The 18,511-nt window shown below is 38.9% G+C and overlaps 1 long non-coding RNA gene across 2 annotated transcripts in view; it reads right to left on the reverse strand.

Moving 5' to 3' along the window:
* The window catches only part of LOC140195900 (uncharacterized), a 232,532-nt gene extending 214,270 nt beyond the window's left edge, over positions 1-18,262 (reverse strand). For both annotated transcript variants that reach the window (XR_011885567.1, XR_011885566.1), the window contains exon 1: positions 18,200-18,262. This is a non-coding gene — a long non-coding RNA (uncharacterized lncRNA). The remainder of the gene's footprint in view (positions 1-18,199) is intronic.
* Positions 18,263-18,511: the final 249 nt, after the last annotated feature.

An 18,511-nucleotide genomic window follows, 5' to 3' on the forward strand; every position in this document is an offset into this window, starting at 1 on the left:
CCTATTCTCATAGGGCATGCTCCCCAATCCAGGTAACATCCTTGTAAATCTCCTCTGCACCCTTTCTATGGTTTCCACATCTTTCCTGTAGTAAGGCGACCAGAACTGAGCATAGTACTCCGAGAAGGATCTGACCAGGGTCCTATATAGCTGCAACATTACCTCTTGGCTCCTAAATGTTGCTAACTTGCTAGCTATCAGAGGTATTTAATAACAGTTGAGAAAGTCTTTGATAACACAGGTTGTGAAAAGGCCATCAGAATTATCTGAGGCAAGCCCTGGATCCATTGACTGAGGCGTACTCAGTACTTGGAACTGCTCCACTTCACACTGGCGGAGAGAACTGGAGCTTAACAAGATGTCTGGAGCTACAAAAGGTTAGTATAGCCATAGGAGTTTCCTGGGATTCATGATCCAAAGTTCAAAGTTCATTTATTATCAAAGTTTGTATGCAGATTGTCATCATATACTTCCCTGAAATTCATTTTCTTGCAGGTATTCCCAGTATAACAAAGAAATACATGAGAATCAGTGAAAAACTATACACAAAGACTGACAATCAACCAATGTGCAAAAGAGGACAAACTCTGCAAATACAAAAAAAGAAACTAATAATAACAATAATAATAAAAATAAAGTTAAAAAATTATTACTGACAGCATGAGTTGTAGAGACCTTGAAAAGTGCATCCACAGGTTGTGGAATAAGTTCAGCTTTGAGGTGGGTGAACTTATCCACACTGGTTGAAGGGTACCTGATGTTTGAAGGGTATAAATGTTCCTCAACCTAGTGATCTAGGACCTAAGGCTTCAGGACTTCCTTCCCAGTGGCATCAGCGAAAAGAGAGGCCGGCCATGATGGTGAGGGGTCCTTGATGATGGATGCTGCTTTCTTGTGGCAATACTCAAATTGTAGTAGTGCTCAATGGAGGGGAGGGCTTTTCCTGTGAGGAACTGAGCTGTACCCATGAGTTTTTGTTGGCTTTTCCATTCTTGGCCATTGCTGTTTCCACACCAGGCCGTGATGCAATAAGTCAGGATACTCTTCACTAAGCACCTATGGAAGTTTATCAAAGTTTTAGATGATATTCTAAATCTGCTGAAACTTCTAAGAAAGCAGAAGTACAGCCATGCCTATTTTGTAAAGGCGTTTATGTACTGGTCCCAAGACAGATCCTCAGAAATGAGAATGCCAAGGAATTTAATGTTACTCTCCACCTACAGTCTCCTAATGAGGACTAGCTCATGGACTGCTAGTTTCTTTCTCCTGTAGTCAACAATTATGTCTTTGGTTATGCTGACATTGAGCGTGAAGTTGTTGTTGTGTGGCACCATTCAATCAGATTTCCAATCTCCTTCCTATCTGCTCAAGCTCAATGTTATACAACTGAATTTCTAAAACAGGATCAACAATTGAAGGTAATATTGGGGTTGAGGAATGGAAACTGTTCCTTCTCCCTTAATCTTTTCAGCAGCATTTTATTGAAATTTTTTACGTTGCTATCAGATGAAAATTATCGTAAAATCTTTTACTGTCCACAAATGTAATCTTTCACACTGATAAGAACAGTAAGTTCTTCAGTTACTTCATAAATATTTTTTGAATTATTCTAATTCCACAGAGAAAATTGGATGGGGTATTCATGACACATATTTCATGACCTCAACATTCAAACAGGAATATACATTCCAAACAAGACAATTTCATTGCAATAAAATATTATTAAATCTAGAACTGCAAATATCTCAAGGGATAAGGCATTGCATGATCATTAGAAGACAAAACACTGAGCTTGAGACGATCTGGAGCAATAGCAAAACAAGGTCTGCCACATTATTTTTGGATCCCAGTTGTACATCAAAGAGGGTACAACACCAAGCAGAATATTCCATCTTTTTTTGTCATTAAACACATCATAAAGAAAAAAAGCAAAATAAGTGAGCCTGGGGATTTATCTCATACACAAAACCATGCCATTAGATCTTGGAATATAGACTATATTAATAAATATATTGGAACTTTGTTCTAAAACCTCTTTCTAATATTTCTAGTCCATAGCAAAAAAATGAAAACAAATGCATATGAATAGCTGCTGCTCAGTTTATTATTCATGTCCATAAGTATTTGAACTAGATACCCGTCAGTGGGAGGACAATTTAATTTTAAAATTGCTTCCTCGTTACTTATCACAAAGCTGGTAAAATTTTTCTACCTTGATACTTCAATACAAATTATTGTCTGAATTTGAACCAGTTTATATGAAGTGGTTATAAAAGATGGTTTAAATCCTGCTTTGAGTTGTTTTAAAAGCAATCATTCTAAATTCCAGACAAATTTTAGTTTAGTATATTCTTCAAGTTTTAAGCATTTTCTTTATGCTAAAATAGTCCAGCTCATCTGTTTTTCTCCCCTGTCAATGAGCTTATATTAAAAAAATGTAAGTTTAGTAGGAAACAAACGTCTGAGAAGGCTTTTCTCCACAAATTGCATGGTCTTTGACTAATTACATGCCTAATGAATGATGCTCTCCATCCCTGTAACTTCTAACAAGTTCAAACTGACCATTATCTTGAGGGAGTATGAAAATAACATAGAACATGTAGACTTCAAGACAATTTATTTATAGGAGTGTCAGACTGCAGTAATAAATTTACATGATGATATGCAGAACACTGCTGAATCAGTCATTCTTACAGTAATCAGATATATTTAAATTAATATTATCCTGATTAAAAGCTGTCTCATTACTCATTGGGATTATCCAGCAACAAAACATGCAGTTCATCTCAAAGAGACAGATACTATTCTGACAGATAACCTTATGTCAAAGCATACAGCCAGAGATGCAATTATTTTCAAATGGCGTGTCAGCTATTTGCTTACTGAACTTGCTGGAACAGCAGCTCCATTTTTAAGTGCAAGTTCAATCTTGAAGCTTGAATTTTTAAATGATTTCACAGTTTTGTACCTGATTACTTTAGTAATGGCCTTAGCTTTTTCAGTTAATCTGTTCCTTCTCATCAGAGTGATCTATCACCACATTTAACTCCCCATTTCCCAAATTGCTCAATTACCGTAATCAATCTTTTGTCTCTTCTTGTCCATAGTGTGTGGAACTCACTTAGTTAACAAACAGCTTTCATCCTACTGGACCCTCAGTATTTAGCACAAAGCTTTGTACAGAAAGAAAATAAATAGTTTATAGATGCAGAGTACTCTAAGGCACTTCACATTTATTTAATGACTTCAGTTTTAAATAACCCCACAAGATGTAAGGGTCATTACTATGAGCATCACCTATCGCTTAGAATGGAATGTCTTATCAGACTACTTCAGAGGACATCAATGTGTGACTGCTAATGAGATGGACTAGGTAGATATTGATTTTCTTCCTAAGAGGCATATGAAAGGATAATTATTTTTTACACTGGTAAACCTGGAAACTAATTTGTGTTTAGCATGGTTCCATTAGCAGCAATATGATTTCTATTTTGATGATGCTGGTGCACTGATAAACATTGATCAATACATTATGATGTATTTGTACTTTTCCTTGAACATCATAGTGCTAATATCCATATGATAACATGATCTTAAAGAAGGAAGTTAATTCCATGACTTGAAGATTCCTCTAACAAAGCAGAAATAAAGGCAATGAAGATGAAGTTAAGAGTTCAAGGGACAATCTTCAAAGGTGCTTTAGAAGACCAGATGAAATTACACAGTGAGCAAGAGATGAGGTTTGGGATTAAAAAATACAGAATTTCCAGTGTTGGGGAACTGGGAACTCTTGGAGCTTATGGATAAAGATCACATATTAGAATTGTCGAAAAAATTGCTTAGGAAATTTATGTTCCAGCATTTTGATTTTGTGCATGAGAATGACTCAATTTCATTTTTTTTAAAAAAAGAATTATACAGACAAAGTCCATGATTTTCCTTCCATGTATTCCATGAGTCCAACAACATCCAGCTTAAAATATTGTACAACATTTTAATGATTTTTACTCAGACATACATGACACACAATATCTGTAGCTGTCCAGATTTTGCATTACTCAAGGGTGACTTGCCTGAGCAGGTCCCAGTCTGGTAAACAATGGAGTTGCCTGGCTCTCTCTTAGATCCTCACCACCCTTCCCACCTTGAAGCACTCACCATACCAAAACATGATCTTTCAAAGTGGAGTTCACTGTCAAAATTAAGTTTATTATCATCCGACAAACAAGAGAAAATCTGCAGATGCTGGAAATCCAGGCAACATACACAAAATGCTGGAGGAACTGCTGACGGTTCTTGGGCCAAAACATCGACTGTACTTTTTTCTGTAGATTCTGCCAGGCCTGCTGAGTTCCTCCAGCATTTAGAGTGTGTTTATTATCAGATGTACAAGTACACGTATGTGCAGTTGCAATGAAAAACTTATCTACAACAGCATCACAGGCACAGTGCATTAAATACACAGTATTCACAAGAAAAACATAATTTAAATACAACTATTACAAGAAAGAATGTAATTAGAACCTTAGTTACCTTAGAGACTCATTAGCAATATAGGTGAAGATAACAGATATTGTTGCACTTATTCTGAAGAGTCATTCCTCTTGTGCGGCCAAAATCCATTCCTTAATCCAAATCAGGAAGAAAGAAAATTATCTGGTTATTGATATCACTGTTATTTGAAGGATCCTGCTTTGCACATATGGCCTGTCCTATATTAGCGCTGTGAATTCAACAGAGATCTTTAGGCAATCCAGAGTAAAATGTTGGAAGATAAATGTAATACTTTCTCTCTTAACAAAGTTCCCTGGTTATATCTGCTGCATTAAATTCACTCTTAATAAAATCCATCCCATTTATTCTGATGTTTAATAATCCATATTGTTTTTAATGAGGTAAATGGAAATCCAGGGAGGGGTAGCAACTCAGGTGAAGGGGCTTGTTGTGTCCATTCTAGGGAAGCTCACCCACCTTTGGTCCCCACCAGACACTCAGTTCTCACCTGTGGCCAGGAGTAGCTGTTTGCATGCTACAGCAGCCACACCCTGGTACACTGCCTTGATAGACCGATAGATGAGGGTAGTTGGTGGCCTCATACCCCTGTGAGACAGGGACATGCCAATCCTAGAATGAGAAGTCAGCTCCAGCAGACGGGGCGAATGAGATCTACAGTGAGATCCAGTGACTAGGAAGGTGGTTCTGCAACACTGTGTGGAGACCAAAGGGCATGGCAAGGCATAAAAGACACCATGGTCTTCTATTGCAACCAAGAAAGACACCAGCTTGTGACACTTATCTGTACCACTGGAGCCGGACTTCTGAGGTTGAGAGAGTGGAACTGCCCCAGTGTAATGGCTTCTCCATTTTAAAAACTCTCTCCAACGGGTTTCCTGTCATCGTCACACATGATGGAAAACCACCATTGTTTTAAACAAATTAAGAGCATTGCTATTGTGTTTCAAAGCCAAAAAAAACAAACAAAATAATGATTTAATCAAAGTACTAGTACACCTGAATGCTCATACAAAGGGCTAAGGTTTGGAGATGCAACAGACTGCAGATTCAGGTACTTAGAGATAACTGGAAGAACTCAGTAGGTCGAGCAGAAGATATGGGAGGAAAGGAATTGTCTTTGAAATTGCGTTTGAATGATAGTGGGACTACCAATGCAACCTGTACAGATTGTGTTGACAGGTTTGCTGAGAAAGCATTCAATAATATTCACTGGCTCTGTGCATTTACCTCACTAAAACCCTGTTACTCAGGTACTTGGAATGCATGTTGCTGTCACAGAGTCAGAGGGATTGATTCTGAATGGGATAGTTTTGGCCTGGCAAGAAGTACTACAAGCTATCAAGATCCATGAGACCTAAATTGGAGAGCACCATGAAAAACATGCGAAGATACCATTGTGCCACGAACCCATGTCTGTTTGATCTTGTGCAGAATGCAATATGAAGTTGCATTCTAACTTTGTTAATGTGATATAGCATCCCCAGTCCATTGCTGATCTTGGTGAACACCTATGAGTGGTTAGCATTAGTTGAATCAAGTTAGTTAGCCATGTTTTTATCTCTCAGATCATAGGTATTTTATGGCATGATCATTGGTAAAAATTATCCCACAGTAGAGGAAACTTGCTGAATTCATAACAGATTACAAGCAATATCCTTCAGACAAGGGTCCTAACGGCCTTGATAACTGGATGGGTGGAGAGAAAGAGAAAGTCATTCTTCTCACAATGTTAATTGACAGAGGAAGATGTTAGCAAAACCAGAAGTGAGGCACAAAGGACATTGATGCTGCACTGTAAAATGTTTAATGACTAATCAGGTATGATCAAGCCAAGTGACATCATCAGCTTCCATCTCTCAGCAGCTATGATGCCAACCACTACTTTTCTATGGAGTACAATTTCATCACCTAGTTTTCAAAGGTAGAGATCAAAGTTGACTACTATTCTACAGATTTTCTCCCAAAATGTGTATGTTGTACAGCATCTTTACATAATTAGTATGACTCCAATACTCAGACACAAGTTCACAGCTTATTCTCACTGCCAAAACCAAAGCAACCCTTTAGCATTGCAATGATTTACTTACACAATTCCTCTCTCAGAGCAAGAAAAAGAGTATTTCTACAATGCAGTTGCATTGAAAAATCAACTGATAACTAAAGAGCCACACTTACAGTACAATAACAGCACAAGACAATTAGAGATTTATACAGCATGGAAACAAGCCCTTCAGAACAATTCATCTAAGGTGCCTTCGTAAGCTATTCCTATTTGCCTGCATTTGGCCCATGTCTCTCTAAAACTTCCCCAACCATGAACTTGTCCAAATTTCTTGAAAATGCTGTAATTGCATCTCCTCTACTCCTTCCTTGGACAATTTCTTCTATGTACCCACCACTCTTTGTGTGAAAAAAAAATTGTCCCTCTGGTTCCATAAGACCACAAGATATAGGAGCAGAATTAGACCATTTGACCAAACGAGTCTGCTCTGCCACTTCTCTGCTCTGATCTATTTTCCCTCTCAGCCTGAATGTCCTGCCTCCCCAACCCCCCGCCACCCCTGTACCCCTTCATGGCTGAGCAATCAAGAATCTATCAACCTCTGCCTTAAATATACATTTAGACTTAACCTCTACAACTGTCTGTGGCAACGAATTCCACAGATTCAAAACACTGGCTAAAGAAATTCCTCCTAATCTCTGTTCTAAGAGGATGCCCCTCTATTTTGATGCTGTGTCCTCTGGTCTTGGACACTTGCACCATAGGAAACATTCTCTCCACATCCACTCTATCAAGGCCTTTCTCCATTCAATAGGTTTCAATTAGGTCACCCCTCATTCTTCTGAATTCCAGTGAATACAGGCCCAGAGCCATCAAACGCTCTTCCTATGACAAGCTGTTTAATCCTGAAATCATGTTTGTAAACCTCCTTTGAACCCTCTCCAGTTTCAGCACATCTTTTCTGAGATGGGGGCCCGAAATTGCACACAATATTCCAAATGAGGCCTCATCAGTGCTTTATAAAATCTCAGCATTACATCCTTTCTTTTATATTCTAGTCATCCTGAAATGAATGCTAACATCTTTCTTGCCTTCCTCAAATCCCTTTGCACCTTAGATTATTGCGTTTTTTCTCCATTTAGAAAATAGTCAACACTTTCATTTCTTCTATCAAAGTGCATGACCATACATTTCCTGACACTGTGTTCTGTCTGCCACTTCTTTGCCTATTCTCCTAATCTGTCTGTCCTTCTCTAGCATCTCTATGTCCTCACAACTACCTGCCACTCCACCTGTCTTTGTATCATCTGCAAACTTTGTAGCAAAGCCATCAATTCCATCATCTAAATCACTGACATATAATGTAAAAAAAAACAGTCCCTACACACCGCTAGTCACTGGCAGCCAAACCAGAGAAGGGTCCCTTTATTCCCCTCTTTGCCTTCTGCCAATCAATCACTGCTTTATCAAGGCTAGGATCTTTCCCTTTAAAACTTTCTCCTTTTACCTTAATTCTAGGGCCTCTGGTATTAGACTTCCCTCTCCTGTGAAGACGACGGTGACAATCCACCGTCACAACAGGTCAACTGCAGATGCCATTTCAGTGACACTTCACTCAGCTCTAGCACATCTGGACAGTGAAGATGCATACACCAGGACGTTCTTTATAGACTACAGCTCAAAATTCAACACTATCATCCCCTCAAAATTAAGCAACAAGTTCCAAGACCTAGACCTCTGTACCTCCTTGTGCAATGGATCTTCAATTTCCTCACTTACAGACAACAGTCAGTATGGATTTACAACAACGTCTCCTCTACAACAGCCCCTGCTCTACTCACTTTATACTTATGACGGTGTGGCTAAACACAGATCCACTGCCATATTCAAGTTTGCTGGTGACACCACTGTTGCTGGCAGAATCAAACCTGGTAATGAATTGGCACATAGGAAGAAGATTGAAAATCTGGTTGATTGGTGCCACAAAAACAACCTGTCACTCAATTTCAGCAATAGATTGAGCTCATTATTGATGACAGGAGGAAGAAATCAGGGGCTCATGAGCCAATGCCCATTAGGGGATCGGAGTTGGAGAGGGTCAGTAACTGTGAATTACTAGTGTTATACCAGAAGATCTGTCCTGGGACCAGCACCTAAGTTCCATTACAGGTAAGACATTGCGGCATCTCTAATTTCTTAGAGGTTTACACAGGTTTGGCATCATTTCTAGAACTTAGACAAGCTCTTATAGATGCACAGTGGAGAGTATCCTAAAAGTTTGTGGGCAGAACTGAAAAAGCATGTACGAACAAGTAGGCCTACAAATGTGATTCAGTTACACCAGTTCTGGCTGGAGGAATGGAACAAAATTCCAGCAACTTACTGTGAGAAGCTTATGGAAGGCTACCCAAAACGTTTGACCCAAGTTAAACAAGTTAAAGGCAATACTACCGAATACTAACAAAGTGTATGTAAACTTCTGAACCTCTGGGAAAATTGATGAAAAAAATAAAAGCTGAAATAAACCATTCTCTCTACTATCATTCTGACATTTCACTTTCTTAAAATAAAGTAGTGATCCTAACTGACCGAAGACAGGAAGTGTTTTCCAGGATTAAATATCAGAAATTGTGAAAAACTGAGTTTAAATGTGTTTGGCTAAGGTTTATGTAAACTTTTGATTTCAACTGTACCTACAAGACCACCTACTCTTCTGTCATTGCCAACTGCAAGCTGACATCTTCAAAAAGTGATGTCTCTAAAAGTCTGTATCCATTATTAATGACCCCCATCTTCCAGGACAAACACTTTTCTCATTACTGCCATCAGGGAGGAGGCACAGGAGCCTGAAGCCTCACACTCAACATTTTAGAAACAGATTCTACCCCTCCACCATCAAATTTCTGAATGGAAAATGTGCCTAAGAACTTTACATCACTATTTTTACTTTCTTTCACTACTTATTTATTTTTAAATATACTTTTATTGTAGTTTATAGTATATTGTATGTATTGCACTGCATTGCTGCTGCAAAACAACAAATGTCATACCATATGTCAATGATAATAAACATGATTCAGATTCTGATTCTTTTTTAATCATGGTGACTGATTTACAGTTTCGAATTGCTGAGGGAATTATGCATCAGATGGGGGCCCAGGTGCTGAATTGGGCTGTTTGCACATAGTATCAATGGAAAGGAAAATAGAATAGTTGTAATTCATGTGATTGATTATTATTGCCTGTTTTACACAAACTTGAAAATATGAGCAGGATATGAAAAAGCCTGGAATGCACATCGCAAAGTCTTGGTTCTCACAATTTATCTCAGAATAGTAGCATGGGTGAGGTTCCATGGGAGTTAGTCCTCTGAAATCTTAATTTGCACAGAATCATTATAATTTCCTCTACGAATAACATAAAACAAGGTTTGTTCAAAAATCTTGTTTTCAGCAACTAAACTGGCAGAAGTATATGTCAATTATTCACCTAATAAATCTTTGTGTTAGTCAAAGAACAGGTTGGCAATTTATTTTAATCGTAATCCATGAAAATTCAATTAAGTTTTTCATGGAAACAAATGATTATGAACAAATGAATATTCACATAGGACAAGGTCGTTCACTCCTGTGTACGCAGAGAGGAAATAGAAGATGGTTGTGTCAGGAAAGGAATGTTGCAGCCTCAAAACTATTGGAGGGCTTGTGGTTTTCAGAGTATTTTGTTTTCTATTATAATAGTTAAAACTTTAACTGATTTCCTTGGAAGTTGATTGCATATCACTTTGTCATATGGACTTAATTACTGTTTATGGTGATAGGGAAACACAGGAAATCAGTGTCAGTTTGACTTAGCCTGATAGAAGCCTGCCTACAGGTTGAGCGCATGTTGAGTCAGTGCCCCACCAAGAAGTACTGAATTCCAACCCCAAAGGACACTGAAATCAAAAACAGCAAAAACAACTGCATTGACGTGCACCATTGCACCATATAAATGAACTATTAAGATTATTAGCTTGTGAATTATATTGTAATACTCCTGAGTTTTGGATGCTTTCATTACATCAATTTTTAATTTTTTTCAGCAAACCTAAACAATCCTATTTTGAGACAGGCTTTATACCAACAATAAACAATAAGTTATGTGACTTCAGTGAGTCAAATGCAGACAGACAGTGAATCACTTAATCCATACCTCCACAACTTTGCTTGTCAACACAATACTTGGATCATGTCTGCAAGGTTGAATTTTCACAAAATCATTTACACATTACTTTGGGATTACTTAAGAAAAGCAATTGTGGTTAAAAGGAATATAGCCACATCATTCCAATCTATTCCCTCATCATTCCTTTTAAATGAAAACTAAGACCTAATTTGTCAAAGTGAATGGAAACAATTCCGCAGTATTATTCAGAGAAGCCCATCTGTGCTCTCCTGGTTCACTGACCAAAGTTCATGATGTAACCTACATCACATATACACTGTACCATAATGATTATTTAGGTCATTGCCATTATCCAATGTTGCTGACGGGATATTAGTTTCTGCACAATTTACAAACCAACAGTTACTACTCTAATGCATTTTGGGTATCGGATAAACAGACAAAATACAAGGCAATACCTTTAAAATATATCATAAAATATTACTTTTAATCATATCAAAATATCTTAATAGCTGTCACTTCCCCTTGCCAACAGACAAGAAAGATGCTTGTTTGTTGGATTAGGACCAACCATAACCCCAACCCTAATGCAAGTTCTACTTTCTGCTTTTTTCTGTGAGCCAATAGCTTTTACCAGTGCAATCTAAATACAAGTGACTGCTGAAACTCTGTATGCAACATGCAGCCTCACCATCCTGGCAAGAGCTCTTCCCCTTCACTTACAAGGTGAGAATAGAAACATAGGTGGGTACAGATAATTTTACAAATTTTAACCCTTTCTCCCAACCCTTCCACCCATCTTGATACCCCGTCCATCACCTTTGCCCCCTCATCTCCACTAATAGTTCCCCATAGCATATAATAAACATCCACAATTAAAATGATATGACAATGCATCTGAGCGATTTAGAATTAGCAGTCTTAGATCAATATGTGATCGTGTAATGTAATAGAATTATGTCACCTGTGGAACTTATTCAATTCTTAAATGCAATCGCTGGCATATGGAAACATCAATAGTTTTGCTACGACGGACAAATGAATTTTGAAGTAGATTAGTAGAGTTAATAGGACTTGATGTTCCAATCCCTATGATAAATTGGCACTCTCGATGTTGGCAGTGGGCTTGGAGTGGTGACAAGGAGGGAGGGTAGGTACCTCATCGGGATCATCAAGTGGGCACCCTCCTTCTTTGAGGTTTTGTTGATAAGCCCATGACGTCTCCAGAGGGCTCAACGGTGCTACCTGGCGTCCCAGATACTACCCCCTCAGTTCCATATCCTCCTGTCTTCACCTTGCAGCCCAATTGTTATCTTTCCTTTTAATCCAAATCCAATTACTGCTTTCTTCTGCTGCATTTGACAAGAGCTTGATTGCTTATTGGAGTGAATAACCCCTCACCCCCCATCTTCTTCAATAGACTGGTCATAGGGGTAGCCACAAATCCCCTGCATCCCACTTCTACAGGGAAAATCTTGGTCTTCCAGCCATTCTGGGCAGCTTCAGTTGCCAGTTCAGAGTACTTGATTCTTTTCCTCTCATAAGCTTCTTCGACACCATCTTCCCATGGTACTGTCAATTCCACAACATATGCCAGCTTGGCTGTTGTGGACCACAGGACCATGTCTGGCCGGAGTGTTATAGCCGCAATGTCTGGAGGAAACACAAGCCTTTTTTCCAAGTTCATGTCCATTTTCCAATCCTGAGCAACCTGCAGAATGCTTACCGCTTTTGATGTTATATGGTGCTCTAGAGGTTGACCTGCTGGTACAAATCGTGTGATGTGAACATTTCTTGCCGATGTTTGTGGGAGAGCATTTGTGGTGATTCGTCTCTGTTCCAAGATTGATAGCAGCTGTCTGAGAACTTGGTTATGCCACCAGGTGTACTGCCCCTGGGTGAGGCTCGTGGTGCATCCTGTTAAAATGTGCCTTAGTGATCCAGGTGCTTGACAAAGAGAGCAAGCAGGGTCTTCTCCCTAACACTGGTTCAGGTTCTGGGGTGTGGGTAGGAGGTCATAAGTGGCTCTGATGACAAAACTTAGCTGAGATCCCTCCACCTCCCAGATGACACGTCAGCTAAGTTTCCTCTTTTCCAAGCTCTCCTTATTAGTCCATTGGCCCTGCTTGACCATTGAGACGGCCCTGGCTTGCCGCTCTGCCTCCTCCTCCACCACAAGCCGTCTCTTCTGCACTGATGTTGCCTTGTGCCACTGAGGAGCCTTTGGGACGAGCCCGAGCCCAGCTCTCCCAAGTTGGACTTGGCCAACCACATCCCTGAAGCAAAGAGCAGACTTAGTACTCTGAACAGCTTCCAATGGGATCTATTTTCTCCCCGTTGCCGCACGGGGGCCTCTGTTCGAATAACAGTATCTTCAGATTCAGTGAGGGTCATGACCAACCTTGCTCTGGTGCATTTGAATTCTTCCTCAAGACTTGCAATTGGTAATTCTAATTTGCCGTTCCCATACAGTCCAACAGGACTTACGCATCATGGAAGACCAAGCTACTGTTTCACATGTGTGCTGATTACACTTTCCAGCTTTTCCACCTTGTTGATGGGGATTTCCTACACTGTTAAAGGCCACATAAGTCTTGGGGGTATGCCGAACTGGAAGCACCACAGCTTGAGCTTTCCTGGCAGCAAGGTCTTGTTGATGTGAGCTATGTACATGATGGTATCCTTTTTGAGTTGTTTAAACTGCTCAGTGTCCTTGAGCTTAGCATCATACCATCGGCCCAAGCACTTCACTGGCATTTCTGAAACAGTTGGGACTGGCGTTCCTTCAATATGAAATCTTTTATACGTGACTTGACCTTTGACAATGGAGTTGCTTCTGCACTTGCTGGGCTTGATCTTCATCCTCACTCATGTGATGTTTTGATGAAGCTTTTCCAGAAGTCTCTTGGTGCAGGGGACAGTTGTCATCAGTATTGTTATATCGTCCATATAGGCTCGTATCGGTGGTAACCGTTGACAAAACTGTAGCCATTTTCCTCCTGCAACCCATTTTGAGGCTCTGACAATGAGCTCCATTGCCATAGTAAAGGCCTGTGATGCTGAGAGACCCATCAAGATCTCATGTGATGCATCTCAAGCAGGCTTAGGGGCAGTATTACTCCAGAAACATGATCAGGAATGGCTAGCATGACATATGCATCTCATTCATCATCTGATCCAGAAACAAGGTATGACCAAATTGAAAAAGAATTGCTCAGCATTATGTTTGCTTGTGAGAGATTTCATCAGTTTGTGTCAGGGCAATCTATTGATGTTGAAACTGATCATAAGCCTCTGAATGCATTTTTTCACAAACCTTTAAGTGACTGTCCTTTGTGACTTCAGCAAATGATGATCAAATTGCAAAGGTATGCATTGAATGCGTCATACACACCTGGAAAATTCATGTACACAGCTGACACACTTTCCAGAGCTGTGGATCCAACAACAAAAGATAGTCACAGAGACGCTGTTGACGTTCAGGCATTTTTTGATATGATCATAGAGACTGTACCTGTTTCTACTGAAAAGTTGAAACTGCTGTGTCTTGAGACAGAGAAGGACAAAATTCTCAGTCAGGTAATACAAGTGGTGATGGATGGACGACCAGATAATAAGCATGACTGTACCTCAGAAGCACAAGGATATTGGAACCACAGATCAGAACTTTCTGTTCTGGATGGGACATTGTACAAAGGTAGCAGAATTGTGATTTCTAAGAGTCTCCATAACGAAATGCTTGGGAAAATTCAAGAAGGCCACCTAGGTATTGAAAAATGTAAGAGAAGGGCACAGGAAGTGATGTTTTGGTCCAGGATGAATCAAGAAATTGCAGAATTGGTGTCTTCTTGTCAAATATGCCTTAAATACCAACCTAGCAACCCTAAGGAGCCACTGCATCCACATCCTAGTCCTCAGAGACCTTATCAGAAGGTAGGTGTTGATCTTTTTGTAACTGACAACAAAGATTATCTATTAATAACAGATTACTACTCATTGTATCCTGAAGTGTGTGGTCTGAGCAGAACAACAGCAGAGAATGTAAATACATGCATGAAATTATGAAAGATTAGCACAAAGCAAAGCAGAAAATATACTTTGACAGATATTCTCATCCATTACCTAAACTGCACCAAGGAGTCGAAGTAAGGATAGAAGACAAAATGAACACATGGACACAGAAAGCAACAGTACTTGAAGAAGTACAACCCAGATCATACATGGTCCAAACAGAAGAAGAAGTGTTAAGAAGGAATTGCAAAGACATCAAGAAAGAACCAACTTAAGAGTTTCAGTTAACTGATGCAGACCAGACAAAACATGGAAATATCAATGAAACACAAGAACTGTGTGAACCACTTAGAAGGTCTACTCGTGTTCATAAACCCCCAGAGAGACTGATAGAGTCATGTTAAATTACGCATTTGCTCTGGTCAATGTTGCTAATTATTTTTCTTTTTAAGGAAAGGAAGATGTAGTGATGTGACGTGTAAGAATGTGATGGAGAGAGCTCTGAGCATGCGCAGGAATGATAGAAAGATCGAGAAACATGGTATTGTGAAAATGTTGTGGTGGTTGTTAGATAAAAGTTCTATTTCTTCCAGAACATGGTTCTTCATTAGTAACCCACGGTACGTGTGAATATAAAGAACACAACAATATAGACATTGAGTAGTCTGGAAAACTTGCTTGCAGTTTATTTTTAAATCCTGTTGAATTTAGCAACAAACTAAAAGAGATGACCAACTTCTGAGTGAGGAGGGGATATGCAGTTGGCAAATAACCGAAGGTAGGTGAGATGCTGTGAAATGGGATTGAAGGGGTTTCAATGTCAGTGCAAACATTGGATGTGGTAGAGACCTAAGTCAAGCATCATTGTTTGGACATTATGGGAGGGTGGAATATTAGGACAGTCACTATGAATGATGAAGAGACCAGCTGTTACTGGTGGGGTGAAAGCATAGCCAGGGGAATATTCTGCAGGCCCAAGACTGCATTAGCTAAATAGTTCCATCCAGCAATTCCCATCTTTGTTCAAACTCCAAGGAGTTAAACCTAAAATGGAGGTTAAATTTAAGGCAGTAAAACTTCATTAACATTTTTTAGGCAATGGATCCAGCTCTGGAAAACATGACTCAACTGTATAATTCCTACTCTCTCCACAACTCCAATTGTACACATTGGAGGTGATTTGTGATTTGATTTCAGTCTTTAAAATGTTTAACCCTTATAATATTCCCTTCCTTCCTTCTTTGGCTTCACCAGTTCTTTGCAACACATATGAACTAAGTTACAATTCCTGAATATATAAATTTATGTCTAGATTTAATGCACTTTGGCTTTCAATTCCCAAATCACATTTCCATTGAACAAATGTTTGCTTTAAATGGAAGATAAGGACACTCTGTGAAAATCAGTTGTAATCTGCTGTTTTTGTTTGTGATCCAAATAATTTCTTATCAGAAAATGCAAGGTGATTTTGTAGATCCTTCTGATCAGTTCAAAGACTAATCCATCAAGGCGAAACTAGCAAAAATATTCTAAACTTCAATTTGATTAAGATTTCCTGAACAAAGAATGCATATAAAAACAGGGAGAAAATCATAACATGAAAAGAATATTGAATCCTTAACCATGAAATTTCTGAGTTTTAAGTCAGTCAGTTTCTGTCCAACAGGAAATTATGTTGATCCAGAATTCTATTTTATTATTTTCATCTAAAACATCTGCAGACTGTGGTCACCATGTGCATCCTTTCTGTGTGGACAACATGAAAGGGGCAGAACTGGTAGGATGATGCTGTCTGTCTGAGCTTCTGCCAGTTTCAACTCTATTACCAACTCTGTAATGAACACTCGATTTATAAATAGTTCTTATTTAGCCAGGAACGGATCCTGTTAGTAGCTGGAGCAATGAAATACATAAAGATTTGCTTCCCTCCGGCTAAAGATCTGAGAGATACCAATTAGAATTGAGTAAGCAAAACCTTTAAAGCATGGACAGTAAAACCAAAACAATTTTAAACATTTTAACCCTTGTCTTACTGCCATCTACATTTCCTCAGCTCCATTAGACCACTGACACCCTCCCTTCAAAACATCAGCACACCCTGTCCATGTGGTCTCACAATTCTTTGTTCCTCATTGTCTGTTGCAAAAGTGATGGAGATTGCTCCTCAAAATAGGCTGATGCCCTGATCCCGACTATGGGACAGAGTCAGAAGAGTATCTGTGGAACTGGTAAACTGTCAATCCATAGTTCATATTCCTTTTGAAGAATTTTAGAGCTGTACATTATTTTGAATTTTCATGTATATAACAAGTATCTATTCACAATTTCTTGATTTATGCTATGAATTTAGAAACATTTTAATATTTGTTTTTAGATTTGAAATTTTGAATTACATTCATTGAATTACAAAATAATTTTCAGGTATATGAAATTCATCTTTATGATTTAATCAATTTTAACTTTGCATTTTCTACATTATTAATGTCCCTCAGGCTGATGTTACATTTCCTATTTTGACTAAAAGAGCACACAAGACAGTATTTTAGTAAAATACCTCAGAACTATGTAAAATTTAGAAGAAAATTTGTCTGGAAGTTCCTAGTATTTTATAGCTTATTTCAAGTGAACCCGAGGGCTTTAACCAGCTTCAGCAATTCTGACACAGAGTCGGATTAATCTTACCATTTACATTGAAAACGTCCATTGGGACACCTCATCTGCCATTTTGTGGTTTCACTTTCATACACGCACATGTTACAATATAGGCTGGACTATATATTACAGTGATTTTTTTTGTTATCCTGAAGTAGTAAATGTTAATTCCAGATGTGTGCTATTACCATTCTCAAGGTAGCAACTAGCTTTCATCCAGGAAACTTCTTTTTCCAGCACTTTCCAGACCTGCTGACATCTATGAGCGATGCTAGCAAACCATTAAGGGAGATGGGGCAATGAGCCAATCAGTCTAGAATCTCGGTTTCTAGGTAACTGGTAGTTTTACATCTTCAAATAGTCAGCACACCACATCCATGTGGTCTTTCAATTCTTTGCTCTCCATTGAATTCAATAATTTCAAATAACCAGTTCTTCACTTTGTCATCCACCTATAACTTATCTCATGTTATTTCTCTCCACAGATGCTGCATTATCTACTGGATATTTGTACTACTAGTAATTTCCAGCAGCTGTTAACTGATGCATCTCACAGCTTTAGCGTATTGTCATTTTATCTTTCTCCATCTAACCCTCATTCAGACTGTTTTACTAGAATTGTTTCATCTGGACAGTGTAGAATTTAAGAGTCATACTACAGTGCTGAACTTTTGCAAAACAGCCTCTCAACCATTTTATTCTATGCCCAACCTATGATGGCAAATATGCTATTTGCCTTCTTCACCATCCTTACTGCCTATGTTATCACTTGCAGTTAACTATGAACTTGAACTCCTAGGTATCTCTGTTCAACATTTCTTAGTATCCAACCATTGACTGTATATGTCCTACCTTTATTTGCCTTGTCAAAATATATCACATCACAATTGTCAGGATTAAATTCCACCTGCCGATTCTCCACCCAATTTTCCATCTTACTGATATCCTGCGGTAGCCTTAGATGGCTTTCCCTGCCACCCAGTACACCGACTATTTTCATACAGACTTACTAATCAAACCTCCTACAATCGCGTCCAAATCATTAATATGTACCACAAACAGTAAAGGATCGTGTGGTATGCCACTAGTCACAGACTTTTAATTAAAACTAAACTCTCCCACCACAACCCTAATGCCTCATCATTAAATTAAATTTGGAAAGAA

This window comes from Mobula birostris, chromosome 4, assembly GCF_030028105.1.
Source record: "Mobula birostris isolate sMobBir1 chromosome 4, sMobBir1.hap1, whole genome shotgun sequence".
NCBI classification, from domain to species: domain Eukaryota; kingdom Metazoa; phylum Chordata; class Chondrichthyes; order Myliobatiformes; family Myliobatidae; genus Mobula; species Mobula birostris.